Consider the following 27,075-nt stretch of genomic DNA (forward strand, 5'->3'; position numbering starts at 1 on the left):
AAGGAGAAAAACAAGAGTGGAGGGCAGAGAAATCAAGGGCATAATTCTAAAAGGACAAAGAGTGTTAAAAAAACAAGCCTGAAGGTGCTGAGTCTCAATGCGAGGAGCATTCGTAATAAGGTGGATGAATTAGCTGCGCAGATAGCTGTTAACAGATATGATGTAATTGGGATTACAGAGCCATGGCTCCAGGGAAACCAAGGCTGGGAACTCAACATCCAGAGGTATTCAATATTCAGGAACGATAGACAGGAATGAAAAGGAGGTGGGGTAGCGTTACTGGTTAAAGAGGAGATTAATGCAATAGTAAGGAAGGACATTAGCTTGGATGATGTAGAATCTATATGGATACAGCTGCAAAACACCAAAGGGCAGAAAATATTAGTGCGAGTTGTGTACAGACCACCAAACAGTAGTAGGGAGGTTGGGGATGGCATCAAATTAGGGACGTGTGCAATAAGGGTACTGCAGTTATCATGGGTGACTTTAAGCTACATATAGATTGGGCTAATCAAACTGGTAGCAGTACTATGGAGGAGGATTTCCTGGAGTGTATAAGGGATGGTTTTCTCGACCAATACGTCGAGGAACCAACTAGAGAGCAGGCCATCCTAGACTGGGTCTTGTGTAATGAGAGAGGATTAATTAGCAATCTGGTCATGCGAGGCCTCTTGGGGAAGAGTGACAATAATATGGTAGAATTCTTCATTAAGATGGAGAGTGACACAGTTAATTCTGAGACTAGGGTCCTGAACTTAAAGAAAGGTAACTTTGATGGTATGGCTAGGATAGACTGGCGAATGATACTTAAAGGGCTGACGGTGGATAGGCAATGGCAGATATTTAAAGATCACATTGATGAACTACAACAATTGTATATTCCTGTCTGGCGTAAAAATAAAAAGAGGAAGGTGCTCAACCGTGGTTAACAAGGGAAATTAGGGATAGTGTTAAATCCAAGAAAGAGGCATATACATTGGCCAGAAAAAGCAGCAAACCTGAGGACTGGGAGAAATGTAGAATCCAGCAGAGGAGGACTAAGGGTTTAACTAGGAGGCGGAAAATAGAGTACGAGAGTCAGCTTACAGGGAACATAAAAACTGACTGCAAAAGTTTCTACAGATATGTGAAGAGAAAAAGATTAGTGAAGACTAATGTAGGTCCCTTGCAGTCAGAGTCAGGTGAATTCATAATGGGGAACAAGGAAATGGCAGACCAATTGAACAAATACTATGGTTCTGTCTTCACTAAGGAAGATACGAATAATCTCCCGAAAATACTAGGGGACCAAGGGTCTCGCGAGAAGGAGGAAATGAGGGAACCGAGGGAAATCCTGATGAGTCAGGAAATGGTGTTAGGGAAATTGATGGGATTGAAGGCCGATAAATCCCAAGGACCTGATAGTCTGCATCCCAGAATACTTAAGGAAGTGGCCCTAGAATTAGTAGGTGCATTGGTAGTCATTTTCCAACATTCTATGGACTCTGGATCAGTTCCTATGGATTGGAGGGTAGCTAATGTAACCCCACTTTTTAAAAAAGGAGGGAGAGAGGAAACAGGGAAATATAAACCGGTTAGCCTGACATCAGTAGTGGAGAAAATGCTGGAATCAATTATTAAAGATGTAATAGCGCATTTGGAAAGTAGTGACAGGATCGGTCCAAGTCAGCATGGATTTATGAAATGGAAATCATGCTTGACAAATCTTCTAGAATTCTTTGAGGATATAACTAGTAGAGTGGATAAGAGAGAACCAATGGATGTGGTGTATTTGGACTTTGAAAAGGCTTTTGACAAGGTCCCACACAAGAGATTAATGTGCAAAATTAAGACACATGGGATTGGGAGTAATGTATTGACGTGGAGAGAGAACTGGTTGGCAGACAGGAAGTAACGAGTAGGAATAAGCGGGTCCTTTTCAGAATGGCAGACAGTGACTAGTGGGGTACTGCAAGGTTCAGTGCTGGGACCTCAGTTATTTACAATTTATATTAATGATTTAGACGAAGGAATTGAATGTAATATCTCCAAGTTTGAAAAGATATTAAGCTGGTGGCAGTGTGAGCTGTGAGGAGGATGCTAAGAGGCTGCAGGGTGACTTGGACAGGTTAGGTGCATGGGCAAATGCATGGCAGATGCAGTATAATGTGGATAAGTGTGAGGTTATCCACTTTGATGGCAAAAACAGGCAGGCAGATTATTATCTGAATGGTGACAGATTAGTAAAAGGGGAGGTGCAACGAGACCTGGGTGTCATGGTGCATCAGTCATTAAAGGTAGGCATGCAGGTACAGCAGGCATTAAAGAAAGCAAATGGCATGTTGGCCTTCATAGCGAGAGGATTTGAGTATAGGAGCAGGGAGGTCTTACTGCAGTTGTACAGGGCCTTAGTGAGACCACACCTTGAGTATTGTATGCAGTTTTGGTCTGCTAATCTGAGGAAGGACATTCTTGCTATTGAGGGAGTGCAGCGAAGGTTCACCAGACTGATTCCTGGGATGGCAGGACTGACATATGAAGAAAGACTGGATCGACTAGGCTTATATTCACTGGAATTTAGAAGAATGAGAGGGGATCTCATAGAAGCATATAACATTCTGATGGGATTGGACAGGTTAGATGCAGGAAGAATGTTACTGATGTTGAGGAAATCCAGAACCAGGGGTCACAGTCTGAGGATAAGGGGTAAGCCATTTAGGACCGAGATGAGGAGAAACTTTTTCATCCAGAGAATTGTGAACCTGTGGAATTCTCTACCACAGAAAGTTGTTGAGTCCAGTTTGTTGGATATATTCAAAAGGGAGTTAGATGTGGCCCTTACAGCTAAGGGGATCAAGGGGTATGGAGAGAAAGCAGGAATGTGGCACTGAAGGTGCATGATCAGCCATGATCATATTGAATGGCGGTGCAGGCTCGAAGGGCCGAATGGCCTGCTCCTGGACCTATTTTCTAATGTTTCTATGAAGGCACAAGTGAGGAGTGTGGTGGAATACTCTCCACTTGCCTGGATGAGTGTAGTTCCAACAACACTCAAGAAGCTTGACACCATCCAGGACAAAGCAGCCTGTTTGATCGGCATCCCATCCCCCACCTCAAACATAAACTTCCTCCACTCCCAGCACACTGCAGCAACTTGCCAAAGTTTCTTTGACAGCACCTCCAAAACCCGTGACCTTTAACACCTAGAAGACAAAGGAAATTAGAACACCACTAACACCAATTTCACCTCCAAGTCACACACCTTCCTGACTTGGTAATATATCGCTGTTCCTTTATTGTCACTGGGTCAAAATCTTGGAACTCCCTCCTTAACAGCACTGTGGGTGTACCTTCAACACATAGACTGCAGCGGTTCAAGAAGGTGGCTCACCACAATCTTCACAAGGGCAATTAAGGATGGACAATAAATGCTGCCCTTGCCAGCGACGCCCAAATCCCGTGAATAATTTTTAAAAATCTACAATAAACAATGATAACTCTTAATTCTATACCAAATCAAGGTATTAATATTTGCAACACAGTATATGTGTAAGTCTGATTCTCTTCTAACCATCTAAACAGCTCATTGTAATTGCCATTATTTACAATTGAGAAAACATTGATTTATGGCTATTAATAACGATGCTTAAATTGTTCGTATGTATTTCCTTTGTCCACTATTATAACAGAAGTATTAACTCTTTATTTACATGGGCAATGTCTCCTTTAAAGTAATGGATAGATGAATGGCATACGAAAGTATTCAGTTTTGGTATGCTAATATTGGCAACAATAATAATCATCTGCTAAAGGTAGTCATGATAGAATACCATAGATATGGTGCTGGTGGAATGTTTGTTGGTTCAAGTGTCAATGGGCATCAGATGACTGATCTCAGAGAGTATTCTGGCGAGGATGAGAAAGTTGCTGCTGATCTTATTTTCTTAAACTTAGCATTTTTATGAAAATACTTCCAGAAAATTTAGCTGCAGATTTTGGGGGCAAACTTGCCCTTTTTTATACCCCCATTAGCAACAAGCTTATCGCCGGGGGGGAAGGGGTCAATAGAGCTTCCAGGGAAATTGCCCCTGATGTTTGGAGGGCGTTGTGCCGGTAGCACCATACCCCGCAATTTGCGTCCCGGGCTGGCGCACGCATGGCGATGATGTAATCGCCATGCCCGCTGACTCCTCACCACCCCATGCCAACCCCTTTGGGCCCCATGGGGGAAATTGTTGAGGATGGCAATGGCAAATGTCACAGCCAGCTGGTGGACAACAGCCGCCAGATTGCCCCTTAAAGGGGAGGCCATTTGCGCCGTGGGCCACCATATTTTTCTGACGACCTGACAATGGCAGCCTCGCCTTGACCGGGCCACCATCCTGCTACCTGGCACTCCATTATAAGTGCTGGGCTGTTGGCCTGGTCGAGGATGTTCCTGGTGGCCCAGTGGCAGCCGCCAAAGGGACTGTAGAGCGTGCAGCGGCCCTCCCTTTTAATTTAAGGGGAGAGGCGTTCTGCCACGTCAGCATTATGTCGACCATCCATGTAGCACTAACGTTGCCGGCAGGGCGCTGGGCTCCAGAGCTACTGCTACTGCTACTGCTCCGGGAGCGCCCCACCACGAGCGCGAAGCACCTCCGAAAGCACTCCGCCTCCATTGAGGAGCAGAAGGGCTGAATTCCACATTGAGGGCGTAATTTCTGGGCGATAAATGTCCCGGCCCCAGAAGATTGCCGCCTCCTAATGGGGCGCAGGGCAATTTCGCCCCCTTTATCTCTTAAAATTTATTTTAAACGGACGCCGTTAATTAAAGAATGCCAGATACTTTGGTAATAATCTGCAGCGGAATTTGTATTCTACGATGCTGGGATTAGCACAGCCAACCTAATTTAAGGATGCTTTAATGAAATTTAAAGTGCTCATGCTTATTTTCACGTCCTTTCATGACCCAATGCCCCACCCTACCTCAGCAAGCTCCTCAGGCTTACATCACCTCACATACCCTTTGAACTCTGACAGTGGCCTTCTGTGCACCCACTACCATTAGCCCATCAATGCTTTCAGCAACATTGACCTGATTTTACGTCACTGCTTCTAACACCCCCTCAGTGGCTTGGCATCCGTTCCTTTTTATTTGTCTCCTCTATATTGCCACATAATTGCAAGTTACTAATCTTCCACTCCCAGAGACTTGAGCACATAATTCAGGCTGATACTGCAGTGCAGTACTGAGGAAGGTGCCATCTTTCGGATGAACATTAAACCGAGGCCCAGTCTGCTCTCTGAGGTGAACGTAAAAGATCCCATTGAACTATTTTGGAGAAGAGCAGGGGAGTTTCCCCCGGTGTCCTGACCAATATTTATCTCTCAGCCAACACCTAAAAACAGATTATTTTGTCATTATCACATTGCTGTTTGTGGGACTTTCCTGTGTACAAATTGGCTGCCGCGTTTCCTATCTTACAATAGTGACTACACTTCAAAAATACTTAATCGGCTGTAAAGCACTTTGTGACATCTCGAGGTCATTGAAGGCACTTTATAAATGCAAGTCTTTATTTTTTAAAGCTCCCTCTTCTCTGTTCCTGTAATGTGCTTTATCTCCCAACTAGAGAAGAGAAACCGCTTCCGGAACAGAGTGACATTTGTTGCATTGCAGCTCGTGTGAGTGAGTCTGCCAGTGAGTGCTGAAGTGCACAGGTTTGTACTGTGGATTCAAACAGTCTAGGCACTCGAGCGAGGCTGCTTAAACACATTCGATTTAGGATGTTGACAGCCATGGTAGAAAAGATAATTGTTGGATTTGAATGCGGATTGAGAAGTAAAAGGTTAGTGTTTTCTAACATTCGGCGCCACTTTGTTTCTCAATTTGTGGATTATTCGAAGAAGCAGAAACCATAGTTTATAGCTCTGCTGGTCACTAATGGTGTGACAGGAAACAGACTGCAACAGTACTTATTCGTAACCCTGAACAGTTGCTGACGATGCATATCCCAAGGCAATGCAGCATCTGTAATTGAAGGGGGTGGAGCTCTCATGTGTGCTTGACATATATAGTGTATGGGCTGACAATGTAACAGGGTAAAATTCAATAAATTCAGGCTAGAAATAGCACCAGAGCGTGCTGCTATTAGAGAATTGTTCCACAGTCTGTTTGAGCTGTGGAATAAGATACAGTGGATGCTGCAGTCTTTGACCTGGCAGAAGGATGACTGAGATACTCTGGGCTATGTTTCTGGCATCCTAGATGATAATTACCCTTCAGCACACTGACCTGCTAAGAGTGAATGTGTTTATTATCTTTGCCTCCAGCTTAGCACAACACTCTGTCAATGTCAACTCCTTCCACTCCACTCCAAACTACAGCATCAACTTCACCTATTGACCTTCCCTGCGTCAGCAATTTTGTTCCCTTCACGCACAATCACAATATCAAGCCCTACGCTATCCCATGCAAAGTTAATGTTCTTCGCTCTGTGTCTCCTTCTTCTTGCTCAGCCATGATCGTTTACCTTGATGTATCTTTTTTCTGCTGGAGGGACAAACGAGTTGGCCGCAGAGTATGTTGCGAGTGTAATCTCAGCGCTGTTACACAGCTGAACAGAGAGGTGAAGTGCACCAAGTGGACTTAAGTCATAGAGGGTGATCTTCTCTCTGGGTTTATTTTGTCTAAGCACTAACAACAACAACAACTTGTATTTATATCACGCCTTTAACACGCTTCACAGGTGCATAATGAGATGAAAAAAATTGACACCGAGCTGCATAAGTAGAAATTAGCGCAGGTGACCAAAAGCGTGGTCAAAAAAGTATGCTTTAAGGAGTGTCTTGAAGCAGGAAAGAGAGGTAGAGAGGTGGAGAGGTTTAGACAAGGAGTTCCAGAGCCTAGGCAACAGAAGGCACAGCCACCAATGGTTGAGCAATTATAATCAGGGATGTTCAAGAGGGCAGAATTAGAGGAGTGCAGACATCTTGGGGGGTTGTGGGGCTGGAGGAGATTAGAGATAGGGAGGAGCAAGGCCATGGAAGGATTTGCAAACAAGGATGAGAATTTTGAAATTGAGGCGTTGCTTAACCGGGAGCCAATGCAGGTCAGTGAGCACAGGGGTGATGGGTGAGCGGGACTTGGTACAAGTTAGGACATGAGCTGCCGAGTTTTGGATCACCTCTAGTTTACATAGGGTACGAAGAGTTTGGGTGGTATTTATGCCAGTTTCCAAATTCCTGGTGCAGGCTTAACATAGGTGCAAATCTTTTACACCATTGGACAAAAACATGAATTCTGTCTTTTGTTTTGGGGGTGGTGGCAGAGGGTCACGTATCCAATGAACCTTAGTCACGCTCCAAATTCTAATCAATGATGGGTCCAACACGCCTGACTGGACTCATGTTTGCAATAAATATGATTTAAACATGTGCTTTGTCAATAAGGAAAACATTTGCTTTTTACATTGCATCTTTTATGTCCTCAGGACATCCCATAGCCAATTAATTACTTTCGAAGTACTGTCACTATTGTTATTTAGGCAAACACAGCAGCAAATTTGCAAACAGCAAGGCCCCGTAAACAGCAATTAAATAAATGCACCATTAATTTGTCTTTGTTGGTGTTAGTTGAGGGATTAATATTTCCTGGCAACATCGGAAGAACTCCCTGCTCTTCTTTGAATAGTGCCATGGGATGTCTCACAGCAACCTGGACATACACTCAGTATTGCTCAGGTGGATGTACAAGATCCCACGGCACTATTCGAAGAAGAGCAGAGGAGTTCTCCCCAGTGTCCTGACCAATATTTATCCCTCAACCAGCATCACTAAAACAAATTATCTGGTTATTATCTCATTGCTGTCTGCAGGACCTTGCTGTGGACAAATTGTCCGCTGTGTTTTCTGTTTTGCATTTCAAAAGTACTTCATTGGTTGTAAAATGTTTTGACACATCCTGAGGTCATAAACGTAGTTATAGAAATGCAAGTCTTCCTTCCCTCCACTGAAGTGTCAGACTAGATTGTGTGCAAAGTCCCAGAGAGGGGATTGAGCTCACACCCTTTCTGACTCAGACAAGAAAGCTCCCACTGAGCCAAGTTTAACAGACTAGCATCATTGTTTAACACTTTTCTGAGGATTCCGAATGCTCCAATAAATGAATGCACAAATTTAGCGAAAAGTGAGAGTAAGGGTTGATTTTTATTTAAAATCTTGACCAGGTCATCAATAAGAAACTCATGCAGCATTGAATGATTCAGATGCGAGGGTTCTTTTGATACTGGATGATGTTCTAAAGAGATCCTCAGTGACTCCAACTGTTCTCTGGTGATGGCAGCACCAATTTACATTGCGCTGTTAATGTAGAAGACTCCTCTAGCCGCTCCACAATAGAAATAGAGATGAGAATGGCGCCGAGCCATAAATGAGAGATTGGAAGGGGTGAATGTGAGCTTGGTCACAAAGGTGGGTTTTGAACAGATTTTTAACGGTGGAGAGAAAAGTGGAGAGGTCCAGCTGTTTATGGAGGGATCTCCAGAGAGTAGGGTTGAGGCAGCTGATGACTATATCACCAAAGGGAGAGGGAGGGGATGCACAAAAGGCCAAAGACAGAGAACTGAAAAGCGCAGGAGGGGATATGAGGATGGAGGAAAATGCAGAGATAGGACGGGGTGAGAGCACATTGAGATTTAAACATGAAGGCGAGGATTTTAAATATCTTGCATTGGGGAACAGGGAGCCAATGCAAGTCAACAAGGATGGGGTTAATGGGCGAGCAGGACTGCATAGAGAAGGCTTAGCTTGGCACAAGTTGCAGTTTATGATGGGGGTGGGGGGTCACTGGTAGACCAGTAAGGACAACAATGGAATAATTGAATTAGCGAGTGACAAAAACATGGATAAGATCCTTTAAAAGTATAGATTGGTATATCAAAATATATCAAACAGGCCACCTTTAACTCCATCTCTAAAAAAGGCAATGGAGGAACTGCTGCTTACACCAACAAGACTGATATGATGCCCTAAATTAAGAAAGATTATGATGGTGGACGCCTAACTCCTCAGCAAAGGTTTACTGACATGGGAGAGGGATAGGTGATGCTCTTTTGCCACTAATCTTCTGGCTCCCTCGTCATTGCAAACACCAGGAGGTGTGTTCTATGTCTTTTTGAAAAGTCAACTGTGTTCTGGAATCGCTACCAGCCCCTTGCCTTGTTTTTCAGCTGGCCAATTTAAGCTGGGAAATCGACACATTTTGTGCTCCAAGATAGTTTATGTTTAAAATTATTGTAAATGTATGTGCCTATTGTTATGTATGAATAAAGAGTCTGACCAGATACTGTGAGCTCAAAGTAAAGTGTGACCTTAGTCTTTTATTGCAGGTCTCCAGAGTGCCTGTCCAGCTTGTAAGGCCTCTTTAAGTACAGGTGCTCCCAAGAGATTGTGGGATCTCTTGGGACTCCAGGGGATGAGCCCTCTGGTGGTTAGACAAGGTATTTACAGGTTTACATTTATAAGACCTATAGTATAGAATTTATGGTTTCACTCCATGAAATTCATGAACTTTATCTCACTGTTTACCTATGAAAAATTTGGCTTTGTCCATTTGTGCCTCTCTCTTGCAGCAGCAGCACTGATGAAAGTTATAACAACCAACAAGGGACGTAGCATTTGCAATGTGGCAATGGTGGATCAGTCAGCAGCTCACCTTCATGTTGATGTGCCATTGTAACGAGTGCCTTAAACAATTGCTATGCAGAGGAGGGCTCCCTGCTTTTGATTCAGATTTGAGGGAATAGGTATATCTCAGTTCTCTGGTATCACAGATAGGTCTTTCACTTCAGGTCTATTGTGCTAGCTGTAATGTTCCAAGCTTTGATCTCAGATGTTTTCTATTTGTTCCCTATCCCATCAATCTGAGGACAGGCCAATAGGTGCCCTAATTTTAAAGTTAGACAGAAAGATTGGCAATTTCACTCTAATATATGCCAACCACTCCTATGCGGTCACTTGCACTCTTTCACCAAGGTCTTCCAAATCTGACAGTAGAACTGCTTGAAAAATGATACTTTTATGCATTTAACCCTTTGTAACCTGCATGACACCTGACCACCAGAAGGCCCACCTGTTGGAGTCCCAAGGGATCCCAACATCCCTTGGGAGCACAGTATATAAGCAGGCCACTCACGAGGTACCTGCACTCTGGAATCTTATTAAAGGAGCTAAGGTCACACTTGCTCATTACACACAGTACTCAGTTTCACCCTTTCTTATGAGTGTATCAATTAGTGATGAGGTAACGAACAACCGCGCGAAAATGCAAAGAACAGACGGCATCCTGGAGAAGTTCTCAGAAGGGGACGATTGGGAGGCCTACGTGGAGAAACTCGACCAATACTTCATGGCCAACGAGCTGGAAGGGGGTGAGAATGCCACCAAACGAAGGGCGATCCTCCTAACTGTCTGTGGGGTAACAACCTATGGCCTCATGAAGAATCTCCTAGCCCCAGCAAAACCAACAAAGAAATCCTGCGAAGAATTGTGTACGCTGGTCCGGGAGCAGCTGAATCCTAAGGAAAGCGTTTAGATGGTGAGATATCGGTTCTATACGTGTCACCGATCGGAGGGCCAGGAAGTGGCGAGTTATGTCGCTGAACTAAGGCGCCTCGCAGGACATTGTGAGTTTGAGAGATTCCAAGAACAAATGCTCAGAGACTTTTTTGTACTGGGCATTGGACATGAGACAATCCTTCGCAAACTGTTGACTGTAGAAACTCCGAATCTAAGTAAAGCCATAACGATAGCCCAGGCATTTATGTCCACCAGCGACAACACCAAGCAGATTTTGCAAAATAACGAAGTTTCGGCCAGTACTGTGCATAAAGTAACGTTGGTCTCGAGCGGAAATGTACATGGCAGAACATACACGCCGGCTGCTGCGGCCCGACCTCAGATAACCCAGAGTCCGCCATCAATCATTAATGCGAGGCAGTTAAGACCCTGTTGGCACTGCGGAGGTGATCATCGGCCCCTTAAATGCCGCTTTAAGCATTATGTGTGCAATGGTTGCAGAACAATGGAATACCTCCAATGAATGTGCAGGCGAGCTGCAAACCCTGCAAACCATCACATTGCAGAGGAAGATCGATCTACAGTGAATCAGGCTGAATTGGAGACTCATACTGAGGTGGCAGAAGTGTACAGGGTACACATGTTCACTACGAAATGTCCACCAATAATGTTAAAAGTTGAACTTGAACGGCATTCCAGTATCTATGGAGCTGGACACGGGGGCAAGTCAGTCCATTATGAGTGAAAACGCTTTCGACAGGCCGTGGGGCAAAAAGGCACACAGGCCCAAGCTCATCCCCATTTATACCAAACTAAGGACTTACACCAAGGAACTAATCCCTGTAATTGGCAGTGCAGAAGTCAAAGTCTCCTATGACAGAGCAGTACACGAACTCCCGCTGTGGATTGTACCAGGGGATGGTCCCATGGTGTTTGGCAGAAGCTGGCTGGGAAAAATCCTCTGGAACTGGGACGACATCCGAGCGCTTTCGTCCGTCGACGACGCCTCATGTATCCAGGTTCTGAGCAAGTTCCCATCATTGTTCGAGCCAGGCATCAGAAGCTTCTCTGGGGTGAAAATGCAGATCCATTTGGTTCCCCGTACGCGACCCATCCATCACAAGACACGGGCGGTACCATACATGATGCGTGAAAAAGTGGAAATTGAGCTGGGCAGGCTGCAATGTGAAGGCATCGTCGCACCGATGGAATTCAATGACTGGGCCAGTCCGATTGTCCTGGTACTTAAGGAGGACGGCACGGTTAAAATATGTGGGGACTATAAAGTAACGATTAACCGTTTTTTGCTGCAGGACCATTACCCGCAACCCAAGGCAGACGACCTATTTGCGACCCTGGCTGGAGGGAAGACGTTCACCAAACTGGACCTGACCTCGGCCTACATGACGCAGGAGCTGGAGGATTCTTTGAAAGGCCTCACCTGCATCAATACGCACAAAAGTCTGTTTATCTATAACCGGTGCCCGTTCGGGTTTCGGTCGGCCGCAGTGATCTTCCAGGGGAACATGGAGAGCCTGCTAAAGGCGGTTCCTTGCACAGTGGTCTTCCAGGACGAAATATTGGATACAGGTCGGGGCACCATGGAGCACTTGAAGTATCTGGAGGAGGTTCTTAGTCGGTTGGATTGTGTGGGGTTCAGGTTGAAACGCTCGAAGTATGTTTTCCTAGCACAGGACGTTAAATGCTTGGGAAGGAGAATCACAGCAGATGGCATCAGACCCATCAAAGCCAAGATGGAGGCCATCAAGAATGCACCACAACCACAGAATGTGATGGAGCTGCAGTCGTTCTTGGGACTCCTTAACTATTTCAGTAATTTCCAACCTGGGTTAAGCACCCTGCTAGAACCCCTATATGCGCTACTGCGCAAGGGAGATGACTGGGTATGGGGGAATTCACAAGAGGCTGCCTTTAAGAAAGCCAGAAATCTGTTGTGTTCTAACAAACTGCTTGACCTGTATAAACCTGGTAAACGATTTGTGCTAGCTTGCGACGCGTCATCATATGGGGTCGGGTGTGTGCTACAACAGGATAACGAATCGGGGATTTGGCAATCGGTCGCTTATGCATCCAAGAGTTTATCCAAGGCCGAAAGGGCCGACAGCATGGTTGAAAACGAGACTCTGGCGTGCGTTTACGGATTTTAAAAAATCCACCAGTACTTATTTGGCTTCAAGTTTGAGCTTGAAACTGACCACAAGCCGTTCATATCGCTGTTCTCTGAGAGCAAAGGAATTAATACTAATGCCTCTGCCCGCATCCAAAGATGGGCGCTCACGCTGTCGGCATACAACTATGTAATCCGCCACAGACCGTGCACAGAGAACTGCACAGATGCTATCAGTCAGCTGCCATTGTCCACCGCCGGGGTGGAAATGGCACAGCCAGCGGACTTGCCCATGGGCATGGAGGCATTCGAGAACGAGAACGTCCCGTTACGGCCCGCCAGATTAGGACGTGGACCAGCCAGGATCCTTTCCTGTCCTTGGTAAAAAAACTGTGTCCTCCATGGGAGCTGGTCCGGTGTCTCAGTGGAGATGCAGGAGGCAATTAAGTCGTTCCACAGCCGCAAAGACGAGTTGTCCCTGCAGGCGGACTGTCTGTTGTGGGGCAATCGCGTGGTCTTGCCCAAGAAAGGCAGAGATACGTTCATATGTGAACTGCACAGCACCCACCCAGGCATCGTAATGATGAAAGCCATAGCCAGATCCCATGTGTGGTGGCCTGGCATCGACTCAGATTTAGAGTCATGAGTGCGCCAGTGCAACACTTGCTCTCAGCTGAGCAATGCACCCAGAGAGGCACCGCTAAGTTTGTGGCCCTCCAAAACGTGGTCGAGGATCCATGTAGGCTATGTGGGCCCATTCCTAGGCAAAATGTTTTTGGTTGTCGTGAACGCTTACTCAAAATGGATTGAATGTGCAATAATGTCTGTAAGCACGTCCACGGCCACCATTGAAAGCCTAAGAGCCATGTTTGCCACGCACGGCTTGCCTGATGTCCGAGTCAGCGACAATGGGCCGTGCTTCACCAGTGCTCAAGGAATTCATGACCCGCAACGGGATCAAACACGTCATGGTTGACCACGAAACTGAACTCAACATCCCTAGCAGCCCGGCAAGACCGGCTGCCCAACAGCCCAGTGAAGAACTAACCAACCCACCCACACCAGCATTTGTACCGAGAAGATCGACAAGGGAACGTAAAGCCCCAGGTCGTCTCACCTTGTAAATAAGTGTACTGTTGACTTCACGGGGGGAACGATGTTATGTATTTAACCCGTTCAAGCCCGCATCCAATGGCCAGGCAGAATGCACAGTTCAGACCATCAAGCAAAGATGGAAACGTGTGTTGGAAGGCTCCCTGCAGACCCGGTTGTCCCAAGTGCTGCTCAGCTACCGCACCAGACCCCACTCACTCACTGGGGTTCCCCCAGCTGAGCTGCTTATGAAAAGGGTGCTTAAAACAAGGCTCTCTCTGGTCCACTCAGATCTCCATGATCACGTGGAGGGCAAGCGGCATCAACAAAGTATGTACCATGACCGCGCAAATTTGTCCCGCGATATTTAGATCAATGATCCTGTGTTTGTGCTCAATTATGGACATGGTCTCAAATGGCTCACTGGCACGGTCACAGCCAAAGAGGGGAGTAGGGTGTTTCAGGTCAAATTGGCCAATGGGCAATCGCACAGAAAAGATTTGGACCTAATCAAATTGCAGTTCACCAACAGCTACGAACAACCCGAAGAGGACACCACCAACTTTGACCCTCCAACACACACACAAGTGGCAATTGACATCATGGTTGACCACGAAACTGAACTCAACATCCCTAGCAGCCCGGCAAGACCGGCTGCCCAACAGCCCAGTGAAGAACTAACCAACCCACCCACACCAGCATTTGTACCGAGAAGATCGACAAGGGAACGTAAAGCCCCAGGTCGTCTCACCTTGTAAATAAGTGTACTGTTGACTTCACGGGGGGAGCGATGTTATGTATTTAACCCTTTGTAACCTGTATGACACCTGACCACCAGAGGGCCCACCTGTTGGAGTCCCAAGGGATCCCAGCATCCCTTGGGAGCACAGTATATAAGCAGGCCACCCACGAGGTACCTGCACTCTGGAATCTTATTAAAGGAGCTAAGGTCCTACTTGTTCATTACACACAGTACTCTGTTTCACCCTTTCTTATGAGTGTATCAGATATACCACCTCAGCGTCCTCCTCCGTTTCAGATGGCTGAAAAGTACGTCACCATCCTCCATCTGCTCCACGACAACATGCAGGCCGTGATCCTGACCAATGGATCCATCACAGACCCAATTCACGTCCGGACCAGGGTCAAGCAAGGTTGCATCATAGCACCAACCCTCATCTCAATCTTCCTCGATGCCATGCTCCATCTCATAGTTGACAAGCTCCCCGCTGGAGTGGAACTAAACTACAGAACCAGTGGGAAGCTGTTCAACCTTTGCCGTCTCCAGGCCAGCTCCAAGACCACTCCAACCTCTGTCGTCGAGCTACAGTATGTGGACAACGCCTGCGTCTGTGCACACACAGAGGCTGAACTCCACGACATAGTCGACGTATTTACCAAGGCGTATGAAAGCATGGGCCTTACGCTAAACATCAGTAAGAGTAAGGTCCTCCACCAGCCTGTCCTCGCCGCACAGCATTTCCCCCCAGACATCAAGATCCACGGCCCGGCCCTGGACAACATGGACCACTTCCCTTATCTTGGGAGCCTCCTATCAACAAGAACAGGCATTGACGACAATATCCAACACCGCCTCCAATGCACCAGTGCAGCCTTCAGCCGCCTGAGGAAACGAGTGTTTGAAGACCTGGCCCTCAAAACTGTCACCAAGCTCATGGTCTTCAGGGCTGTAGTAACACCCGCCCTCCTGTATGGCTTAGAGACGTGGACCATGTACAGTAGACACCTCAAGTTGCTGGAGAAATACCACCAGCGATGTCTCTGCAAGATCCTACAAATTCCGTGGGAGGACAGACGCACAAACATTAGCGTCCTCGTCCAGGCCAACATCCCCAGCATTGAAGCACTGACCACACTTGATCAGCTCGCTGGGCAGGCCACATATTTCGCATGCCAGACACGTGATTCCCAAAGCAAGTGCTCTACTCGGAACTCATCCACGGCAAACAAGCCAAAGGTGGGCAGAAGAAATGTTACAAGGACACCCTCAAAGCCTCCCTGATAAAGTGCGACATCCCCACTGACACCTGGGAGTCCTTGGCCATAGACCGCCCTAAGCGGAGGAAGTGCATCCGGGAGGGCGCTGAGCTCCTTGAGTATCGTCGCTGAGAGCATGCAGAAATCAAGCGCAAGTAGCGCAAACCAGGCTCCCTGCCCCCCTTTCCCTCAATGACTATCTGTCCCACCTGTGACAGAGACTGTGGTTCTTGTATTGGACTGTACAGCCACCTAAGAACTCATGCTAAGAGTGGAAGCAAGTCTTCCTCGATTCCGAGGGACTGCCTATGATGATGATGATCAGATACCACCTCAGACATCATCCTGATCTGTGCTGTCAGTTTACCGTCCCGGCAATGAAGGTGGACATTTACCGCACTGTGTTGGCCAACTTTATGATTAAGATTCTTTTGAAAGAGAAGCATAGATAGGGAAAATCCTTCCTACAGTCAGTAGTTAGGATCGTCACATCATCTGCTGCCACATTACCCTTACATTACAATTTAAAGATGCAGGGATATTTTTTCTGTTGCCTTTCTTTTCCTGTTGCCTTCTCTGATTTTCTGAATGGTTAAACACAATACACTATGGGTTTCCTAATGTTTGCAAAATCCTGCCATGTCATTCTGTTCCTGGGGATTATGTTGAACTCTTACACCATCTGTTCCTGGTCCTTCCTCCTAGTGTCTTTCGAGTGGCAGAGGAAGCCAGTGCCAGATTCCTGGCCATGCCACTTACGGTAACTCCAGCACCGTAATATTGTCTTTCCTATTTTTCTGTGCTATTAGTAATCATTTTCTGATCAGCTCCAGTGACAAACTTCCTGTCTAGTGATTTCTGGAGGCCAAGTAGTTCATTTACTGATTATTTTAGTGCTAAAGAAAGAACTTAAATTGATGTAGAATCTTATCATATCCTCAGAACATTCCCAAGCCCTTCATGATTGATTTTGAAATGCATTCACTATTGACAAATCCCACAAATACCAAATGAAATGGATGACCATTTAATACGTTTTTTGGTGGTGTTGGTTGAGAGACGACTGTTGGTCAGAACACCATGAGAATGCCTCTGCTTTCCTCCGGAGGTGCTGGGAGATTTTTAATGTTCGCCTGAATGGACAGAAAAGGCTTTTGTTTAACATCTTATCCTGAAGGTAGCACCTCTAACAATACAGCACTCCTTCAGTACTGTTGGCCTTTAAGCGTTGGCTTGGATTATGTGCTCAAGTCCTGGAGTACGGCTTGATCACAGAACCTGAAGTGAGCTACCAATGGAGACAACTTGGCGTTAATGGTTTATTGTTTGCGTATCTCAATTTACTGATTAGTAGGCTAAGATGCTTGTATTTCAGAAATTGCAGCATTCCCATTTGAGTGATGAGTGCATGCTGCATAACTATCTAAAATGCCTCAAGTCAAAAGATTATCCTCATACTTTGCTCCCTCTGAGTGGACTGCTTCACCCTGTGCAAGGATAAAGCATTCCTCCCAGAAAGCCCTGTGGAGAGGTAGATTTGGTGAGGAGCAGTTCAGGGCATTAGAAACATAGAAACATAGAAACATAGAAAATAGGTGCAGGAGCAGGCCATTCAGCCCTTCTAGCCTGCACCGCCATTCAATGAGTTCATGGCTGAACATGAAACTTCAGTACCCCCTTCCTGCTTTCTCGCCATACCCCTTGATCCCCCGCGTAGTAAGGACTTCATCTAACTCCCTTTTGAATATATTTAGTGAATTGGCCTCAACTACTTTCTGTGGTAGAGAATTCCACAGGTTCACCACTCTCTGGGTGAAGAAGTTTCTCCTCATCTCGGTCCTAAATGGCTTACCCCTTATCCTCAGACTGTGACCCCTGGTTCTGGACTTCCCCAACATTGGGAACATTCTTTCTGCATCTAACCTGTCTAAACCCGTCAGAATTTTAAACGTTTCTATGAGGTCCCCTCTCATTCTTCTGAACTCCAGTGAATACAAGCCCAGTTGATCCAATCTTTCTTGATAGGTCAGACCCGCCATCCCGGGAATCAGTCTGGTGAACCTTCGCTGCACTCCCTCAATAGCAAGAATGTCCTTCCTCAAGTTAGGAGACCAAAACTGTACACAATACTCCAGGTGTGGCCTCACCAAGGCCCTGTACAACTGTAGCAACACCTCCCTGCCCCTGTATTCAAATCCCCTCGCTATGAAGGCCAACATGCCATTTGCTTTCTTAACCGCCTGCTGTACCTGCATGCTAACCTGCAAACCTACTGCTCTACATTTGTTTGTGTTACAAATGCCACTAGTTTGATGGAGTATATTTGTGCCTTCATTTTGCTCTACACTGTTACTCCAGAATAATGTGATATGTGCCAGAAAATCCATAATAATACACTGTCTTTGACCTTTAGCGCATTTCAGTCTGTATCTATAACTAGGAAAGAACAGCTGATCCCAGCTGCATTAGACTGCAGCATATTGCCTTTCTTTATTCATATTAAAATTCTGTCATCTGCAGGAAGTTTTATTGACTTACATCCACAGCTAATTAAAAACACATTTCTCCTCCTTCATTTTCTATCAATCATGTGCCTTTCTCGCCCACTTCCCTGACTACTTTGGCTCCTGGCTGGCGTGCCATTCTATAGGTGCTAGACATCCTCCAATAACTCACTCAAGTGGGTACTCTTCAAGTGCAAGCTTTCATAGTGATAGCAGGGATATCAAAGGCTAATATGATCTTGTCCAGCAACCACACACATACATGTCCAGTTGCTTTCTTGCTATTGGCAATCCCTTGGTAATCGAGTAAGATTGTTTCTCAGCATGAAAGAAGAATTAAGTTTGAAGATTTACTACATCTTTGTTGAGCCTTTAGATGTCTTTATAAACCAATTCTAGAGAGACACATTTTTACCACCAAACTGACATATGAAAGACTACCCAGCCGATGGTATAGTTGCAGGAAACTGATATTCTTTCCCCTGTCTGCATTTCTCTTCTTCTTTGGCAATCCTAGTCTGGTTAAACTGATGAACTCCCTGCCTGCGCATGGATAGCCATCGTTTGCGGTTGTTCATGCTTTCCTCCTCCTTCTGGTGTCAATATCACATTTCTTCAGGTTGGATTTCAAAACATCTTTATATCTCTTTTTCTGACCATCAACACTTCTTTGGCCGGAGCTCAGTTCCGAATAAAGTCGTTGATTCGGGAGTCTGGAGTCATCCATTTGGGAGACCAGTGAAGTTGGACTTTGAGGAGCATTGCTCCAATATTGGTACAGACAGTCTTTGAGGGGACAAACACATAGGGATAGAGTTTCCAATTGTTTACGTTAGTAATATCAATGCAATCTGGGCGGAATCAGCCATACCACCGCAAAAGATCGAGGAATTTTAAACATACGTGAGTAACACCCAAAACTACTTATGTTCGTGCTTTCCACAATCTTTTACGTTGGTTCAAGATTCAGTTCACCCAGATCAGGCCCCGTCCAAAGATGCCCATGACCTCAGGTCGGAATTGTAAGATTTTGCTGATGTTGCTGGTTTGGGAAAGCTCTTCAAATTTTTTAGATGCACAGGCACCAGAAGGCATTTAAAAAAAAACATGTAAAAAACTAAAATTTTCTAATGAAACTATTAAACGGTTCCGTGTCGTTGTTTAAAGTCATTTTCAGTGATTTTAGATCAGGTTACTCTCAGGTGGAGGATTGGACACCCTTATTAAAATGTTTATTTTTGTTGGTAAACTCATTTGCAGCTGCATTAATAAAACTGCACCAGGTTACCACTCTTACATGCATCAAGGAATACTTTTTAATGGGAAAAAAAGAAACAGTCACGTTCTATTACACTGTCTGATTGCGCTGGTTCATGGAGGATTCCGCATTTATGATTATGCGAATGAATTTTAGCAGAAACATGAACTGTAACATAACGAGCGCAATTTCGAGTGCATTTTGCCGCAATTTCCAGATTGCGCCTGTTATGTATTTAACCTCTTGCAACCTGTATCACACTACCACCAGAGGGCCTACCTGTTGGAGTCCCAAGAGATCCCAGCATTGCTTGGGAGCACAGTATATAAGCAGACCACCCACGAGGGACCCAGCACTCTGGCGTCTTATTAAAGGAACTAAGGTCACACTTGCTCATTGTTCACAGTACTCAGTTTCATCCTTTATTATGAACGCATCAATTGCCGACGAGGTAATGAACAACCGCGCGAAAATGCAAAGAACAGTTGGTATCCTGGAGAAGTTCTCAGAAGGGGATGATTGGGAAGCCTACGTGGAGAGACTCGACCAATATTTTGTGGCCAATGAGCTGGAAGGGGACGAGAACGCTGCCAAACGAAGGGCGATCCTCCTAACTGTCTGCGGGGCAACAACCTATGGCCTCATGAAGAATCTTCTAGCTCCGGTAAAATCAACAGCTAAATCCTATGAAGAATTGTGTACGCTGGTCCAGGAGCACCTAAATCCTCAGGAAAGCATTTGATGGTGAGATATCGGTTCTACACGTTTCAACGGTCAGAGGGCCAGCAAGTGGCGAGCTATGTCGCCGAACTAAGGCGCCTCACAGGACATTGCGATTTTGAGGGATTCCTAGAACAAATGCTTACAGACTTTTTATACTGGGCATTGTCCATGAGGTAATCCTTCATAAACTGTTGACTTTTGAAACTCCGAATCTAAGCAAAGCCATAACGATAGCCCAGGCATTTATATCCACCAGCGACAACACCAAACAGATTTTACAGAGTAAAGAAGTTTCGGCCAGTACTGTGCGCAAAGTAACATTGTTTTCTACCAGGAATATACATGGCAGAATGTACACGACCTCAGCTGATCCAGAGTCCGCCATCAATTGTTTATGCGAGGCAGTTAACACCTTGTTGGTGCTGTGGAGGTGATTATCGGCCCCATCAATGCCACTTCAAGCACTATGCGTGCAACGGCTGTAGAACAATGGGACACCTCCAGTGAATGTGCAGGCGAGCTGCAAACCCTGCAAACCACCACGTTGCAGAGGAAGATCAATCCACTGTGGATCAGGGTGAATGGAGACTCGTACAGAGGAGGCAGAAGTGTACGGGGTACATACATTCACCACGAAATGTCCACCAATAATGTTGAAAGTTGAACTGAACGGAATTCTAGTATCTATGAAACTTGGCATGGGTGCGAGTCAGTCCATAATGAGTAAAAAGGCCTTCGACAGGCTGTGGTGCAACAAAGCACACAGGCCCAAGCTCAGCCCCATTCACACCAAACTAAGGACTTACACCAAGGAACTACTCCCTGTAATTGGCAGTGTAGAAGTCAAAGTCAAACTAAGGACTTACACCAAGGAACTACTCCCTGTAATTGGCAGTGCAGAAGTCAAAGTCTCCTATGATGGAGCAGTACATGAACTTCCGCTATGGATCATGCCAGGGGATGGCCCCACATTATTTGGCAGAAGCTGGCTGGGAAAAATCCTCTGGAACTGGGACGACATCCGAGCGCTTTCATCTGTCGACGACGCCTCATGTGCCCAGATTCTGAGCAGGTTTCCATCGTTGTTCGAGCTGGGCATTGGAAGCTTCTCGGGGATGAAAGTGCAGATTCATTTGGTTGCTGGTACTCGACCCATCCAGCACAAGGCACGGGCGGTACCGTACATGATGCGTGAGAAAGTGGAAATTGAGCTGGACAGGCTGCAGCGAGAAGGCATCATCGCGCCGGTGGAATTCAACGAGTGGGCTAGTCCGATTGTCCTGGTACTTAAAGAGGACGGCACGGTCAGAATTTGCGGGGGCTAATAAAGTAATGATTAACCGTTTCGCGCTGCAGGACCAGTACCCGCTACCCAAGGCAGGCAACATATTTGCGACCCTGGCTGGAGGGAAGATGTTCACCAAGTTGGACCTGACCTCGGCCTACATGACGCAGGAGCTGGAGGAGTCTTCGAAAGGCCTCACCTGCATCAACACTCACAAAGGTCTGTTCATCTATAATGTTCAGGATTCGGTCAGCCACAGTAATTTTCCAATGGAACATGGAGAGCCTGCTAAAGTCGGTTCCTCACACGGTGGTTTTCCAGGACGATATACTGGTTACAGGTCGGGACACTATTGAGCACTTGAAGAATCTAGAACAGGTTCTTAGTCGGTTGGATCGCGTGAGACTCAGGTTGAAACATTCGAAGTGTGTTTTCCTGGTGCTGGAGGTCGAGTTCTTGGGAAGAAGAATCGCAGCAGACGGTATCAGACCCACCAACTCCAAGACGGAGGCTATCAAGAACGCGCCAAGACCACAGAACGTGATGGAATTGCCATCGTTCTTGGGACTCCTTAACTATTTCGGTAATTTCCTACCTGGGTTAAGCACCCTGCTAGAACCCCTACATGCTCTACTGCGCAAGGGAGACAACTGGGTATGGGGGAATTCTCAAGAGGTTGCCTTTGAGAAAGCAAGGAATCTGTTGTGTTCAAACAAACTGCTTGTCCTGTATGACCCTTGTAAATGATTAGTGCTAGCTTACAATGCGTTGTCATATGGGTTCAGGTGTGTGTTACAGCAGACTAACGAATCGGGGATTTTGCAACTGGTCGCTTATGCGTCCAGGAGTTTGTCCAAGGCCGAAAGAGCCTACAGCATGATTGAAAAAGAGCTGTGGTATGTCTTTACGGGGTAAAAAAAATGCTCCAGTACTTGTTTGGCCTCAAGTTTGAGCTTGAAACTGACCACAAGCCATTCATATCGCTGTTTTCTGAGAACAAAGGGATTAATACCAATGCCTCTGCCCACATCTAAAGATGGACGCTCACGCAGTCGGCATACAACTATGTAATTCGCCACAGACCAGGCACAGAGAACTGCGCAGATGCTTTCAGTCGGATGCCATTGCCCACCACCGAGGTGGAAATGGCACAGTCTGCGGACTTGCTCATGGTAATGGATGCATTCAAAAACAAAAAGACCCCCGTTATGGCCCGCCAGATCAGGACCTGAACTAGCCAGGATCCTTTACTGTCCTTGGTAAAAAACTGTGTCCTCCATGGGAGCTGGTCCAGTGTCCCAGCAGAGATGCAGGAGGCAATTAAGCCATTCCACAGGCGCAAAGACGAAATGTCCCTGCAGACGGACTGTCTGTTGTGGGGTAATCACATGGTCTTGCCCAAGAAAGGCAGAGATACGTTCATTTGTGAACTGCACAGCACACACCCAGGCATTGTAATGATGAAAGCCATAGCCAGATCCCATGTGTGGTGGCCTGGCATCGACTCAGATTTAGAGTCATGCGTGCACCAGTGCAACACTTGCTCTAAGCTGAGCAATGTGCCCAGAGAGGCACCGCTAAGTTTGTGGCCCTCCAAAATGTGGTTGAAGATCCATGTAGACTATGTGGGCCCATTCCTAGGCAAAATGTTTTTGATTATCGTGGACGCTTACTCAAAATGGATTGAATATTCAATAATGTTTGTGAGCACGTCCACGGCCACCATTGAGAGCCTACGAGCCATATTTGTCACGCACGGCCTGCCTGATGTCCTAGTCAGCAACAATGGGCCGTGTTTCACCAGTGCTGAATTCTTGGAATTCATGACCCGCAACGGGATCAAGCACGTCACATCTGCCCCATTCAAGCCCGCATCGAATGGCCAGGCAGAATGGGCAGTTTAGACCATCAAGCAAAGCTTGAAACGTGTGTTGGAAGGCTCCCTGCAGACCCAACTATCCCGAGTGCTGCTCAGCTACCGCACCAGACCCCACTCACTCACCGGGTTTCCCCCAGCCGAGCTGCTCATGCAAAGGGCATTCAAAACAAGGCTCTCTCTTGTCCACCCTGATCCCCATGATCACGTGGAGGGCAGGCAGCATCAACAAAGTGTGTACCATGACCGCGCAAATTTGTCACGCGATATTGAGGTCAATGACCCTGTGTTTGTGCTCAATTATGGACATGGTCCCAAATGGCTCACTGGCATGGTCACAGCCAAAGGATGCTTCAGGTCAAATTGGCCAATGGACTAACGTGCAGAAAACATTTGGACCAAATCAAATTGCGGTTCACCAACAATTACGAACAACCAGAAGAAAGAAGAAGACACCATCAACTTTGACCCTCCAACACACACACACAAGTGGCAACCGACATCATGGGTTGACCACGAAACCGAACTCAACATCCCCAGCAGCCCGGCAAGGCCGGCTGCCCAACAGCCCAGTGAAGAACTGGCCAACTCACCCACACCCGCATTTGTACCGAGACGATCGACAAGGGAGCGAAAAGCCCCAGATTGTCTCACCTTGTAAATAAGTGTACTATTAACTTTACGAGGGAGTGATGTTATGTATTTAATCCCTTGCGACCTGTATCACACTACCACCAGAGGGCTTACCTGTTGGCGTCCCAAGGGATCCCAGCTTCCCTTGGGAGCACGGTATATAAGTAGGCCAGTCTTGAGGGATCCGGCACTCTGGAGTCTTATTAAAGGGGCTAAGGTCACACTTGCTCATTGTTCACAGTACTCAGTTTCATCCTTTATTATGAATGCATCAGTGCCCAAAGCGGAAACTCTGTACCATTGGTTGCACGGTCATCCCGGCAAATTTGAAGGATTTTGCGAAAGGAACAGATGCCTTCTGTAAGTAACCTAGGAATCAAATGCGAAGAGTAGGGTTGAGAGAACAACAGACTTGTAAACTATGATCTTTGTAGATACATCCAGTCCTTTTTATCGAAGATATGGGACTTTAGGTGGTCAAAAGCCACTGAGATACTGTGAATTTGGGGCTGAATCTCCTCATTGATGGTTAAATTCTTTGTAGCTAGCTACCAAGGTAAGCAAAATTCTCGAGAATCATACCATTGATGTTTGTTGATGGGGGAGAAGCTAGAGTACCAGGTAAAGGTTGATAAAGCAATTAGTTTTGGTAACATTAATGCCCAGCAGCGGGTGAGGGCGTTGATCTGGTGTTGGGAGCAGGAACTCTGCACACTTTTCATCTCCCTAACCCAGATGTGCTGAGATCAATTGTAGCTAACTCAGCATAAACTGGGAATCGAATCCAGGTGCCTCCTGCCATGAGTCAGCTACTCAGCTCCTTAACTAATTGAGCCACTAGTTCAAAGCAAATTTAATTATGTAACCGTCGGCTATAGTGTGAACATGGGGATTTGTATTCAAAATTTCATAAAACTTCAGATTAATATAAATAATGATGTTTGGCACAGATATTGATAAATATGTTAACCTAATGCAGCACTATCTAATATGGTAATGCCTATGAATGAAACTATCAGATTTTTCAGCTCTCAGTCTCTCACTCACTTTCTCTTTGCTGTGTGCAAGCAGCTAAATGTTTTTAAACTTGATTTGTGGTGAACTTCTAGCTTATGAAGGTGAGGGATATTTTCCTTGGAGAACAAAACACAATTGCACTAGAATACCTCAACAGCTCCCTTTGATTTCATTACATTGGGTGCGCACGCACCCATAGAGGCCCCATAAGTGCCGGTTCTGGGCACGCGATGCGCATGCGCTGAAATCTGGCATTTGCGAACTGTCAAAATTAATTTTGCCAGTTCCAACGCATCCCTGGGAGAAGGACCTTCATGGGCGGAGAGTTGGGCTGCAAACATTTAAATCAGCAGATAGCACCAAAATAATGATGCTGCCTGCGTTGTTTTTACAGGGGTGAGTTAATCTCGCCCCACGGAGGCACCGCCTGTTTTCGCGCATTATCCAATTCCTAGGCCATTGAACCTTCCACGTGCGATTCTCCAGCCTTTGAGCTGGCAGATTGAAAACACTTTAGTGAAACAAGGCCAGATACAAATCGTTAAGCTGCTTTAGTTTATAGACCCCAACAAGTGAATTCACAGCGTAGCAGGTATAATCAAAATTCATTAACTTTGCTTAACTTCAAATCCTTACTCATAAGAACATAAGAAATAAGAGCAGGAATAGGCCATTTGGCCCCTCGAGCCTGCTCCATCATTCAACAAGATCGTGGCTGATCTGATCTTGGCCTCAACTCCACTTCCCTGTCCGCTCCCCCTAACCCTTCACTCCCTTATCGCTTAAAAATCTGTCTATCTCCACCTTAAATATATTCAATGACCCAGCCTCCAAAGCCCTCTGCGGTAGAGAATTCCAAAGATTCACGACCCTCCGAGAGAAGAAATTCCTCCTCATCTCCGTTTTAAATGGGCGACCCCTTATTCTGAAAGTATGCCCCCTAGTTCTAGATTCCCCCACGACGGGAAACATCCTCTTTGCAACAGCCCCCTCATAATCTTATACGTTTCAATAAGATCACCTCTCCTTCTAAATTCCAATGAGTATAGGCCCCACTTGCTCATCTCAGGAATCAACCTGGTGCACCTTCTCTGAACTGCCACCAATATAAGTATACCTTCCTTAAATAAGGAGACCAAAACTGTCTGCAGTACTCCAGATGTGGTCTCACCAATGCTCTGTACAGCTGTAGGAAGACTTCCCTTTGCAATAAAGGCCAACATTCCATTTGCCTTCCTAATTACTTGCTGTAGCTGCATGCTAACTTTTTTGTGTTTTATGTACAAGGACCCCCAGATCCCTCTGTACCGCAAAATTTTGTAATCTTTCTCCATTCAAATAATAATTGCTTTTTTATTTTTCCTACCAATGTGGATAACTTCACATTTTCCCACATTATACTCCATCTGCCAAATGTTTGCCCACTCATTTAACCGATCCATATCCTTTTGCAGATTCTTTGTGTCCTCTTCACAACTTGCTTTCCCACCTATCTTTGTATCATCAGCAAATTTGGCTACATTACACTCGATCCCTTCAACCAAGTCATTAATATAGATGAATAAGAAAAACAATAAATCGCACTGTCCTATGGTCAGTGGGCTTAATGACATTTGCTATTAGTTTGTCTTATCATTCAAGCAGACCAAAGTTTGAATGGGCTTGATTGGAGAATTGTCTCACCGACACTTTCCTGTTACATCCAAATTATACACCTCCCTCGAAGAGTATGTTCTGAGCAGACAATCCATTGCTGGGTACCCAAGAATATCATGTTGAGTAGATATAGTCTGGTAGTCTGAAGTGAGATAACAAATTATTTATTGTTCCCAGTCATTGTGATAAACGGAAAGGATAGTTGGCCTATCGATCCCCTCTTTGTATTAGCTGCTACACCATATAGTTATAAGGAGGATTTTAAAACTGTGTGAACTGACATTATTCTAAAACAAAACACTGAAACATAACTCATTCCCAATTCCTTTCTATTGGAAAATTGTCAAAAATCCTGAATCGTAACAC

Source organism: Pristiophorus japonicus, chromosome 5, assembly GCF_044704955.1.
Source record: "Pristiophorus japonicus isolate sPriJap1 chromosome 5, sPriJap1.hap1, whole genome shotgun sequence".
Classification (NCBI taxonomy): Eukaryota; Metazoa; Chordata; class Chondrichthyes; family Pristiophoridae; genus Pristiophorus; species Pristiophorus japonicus.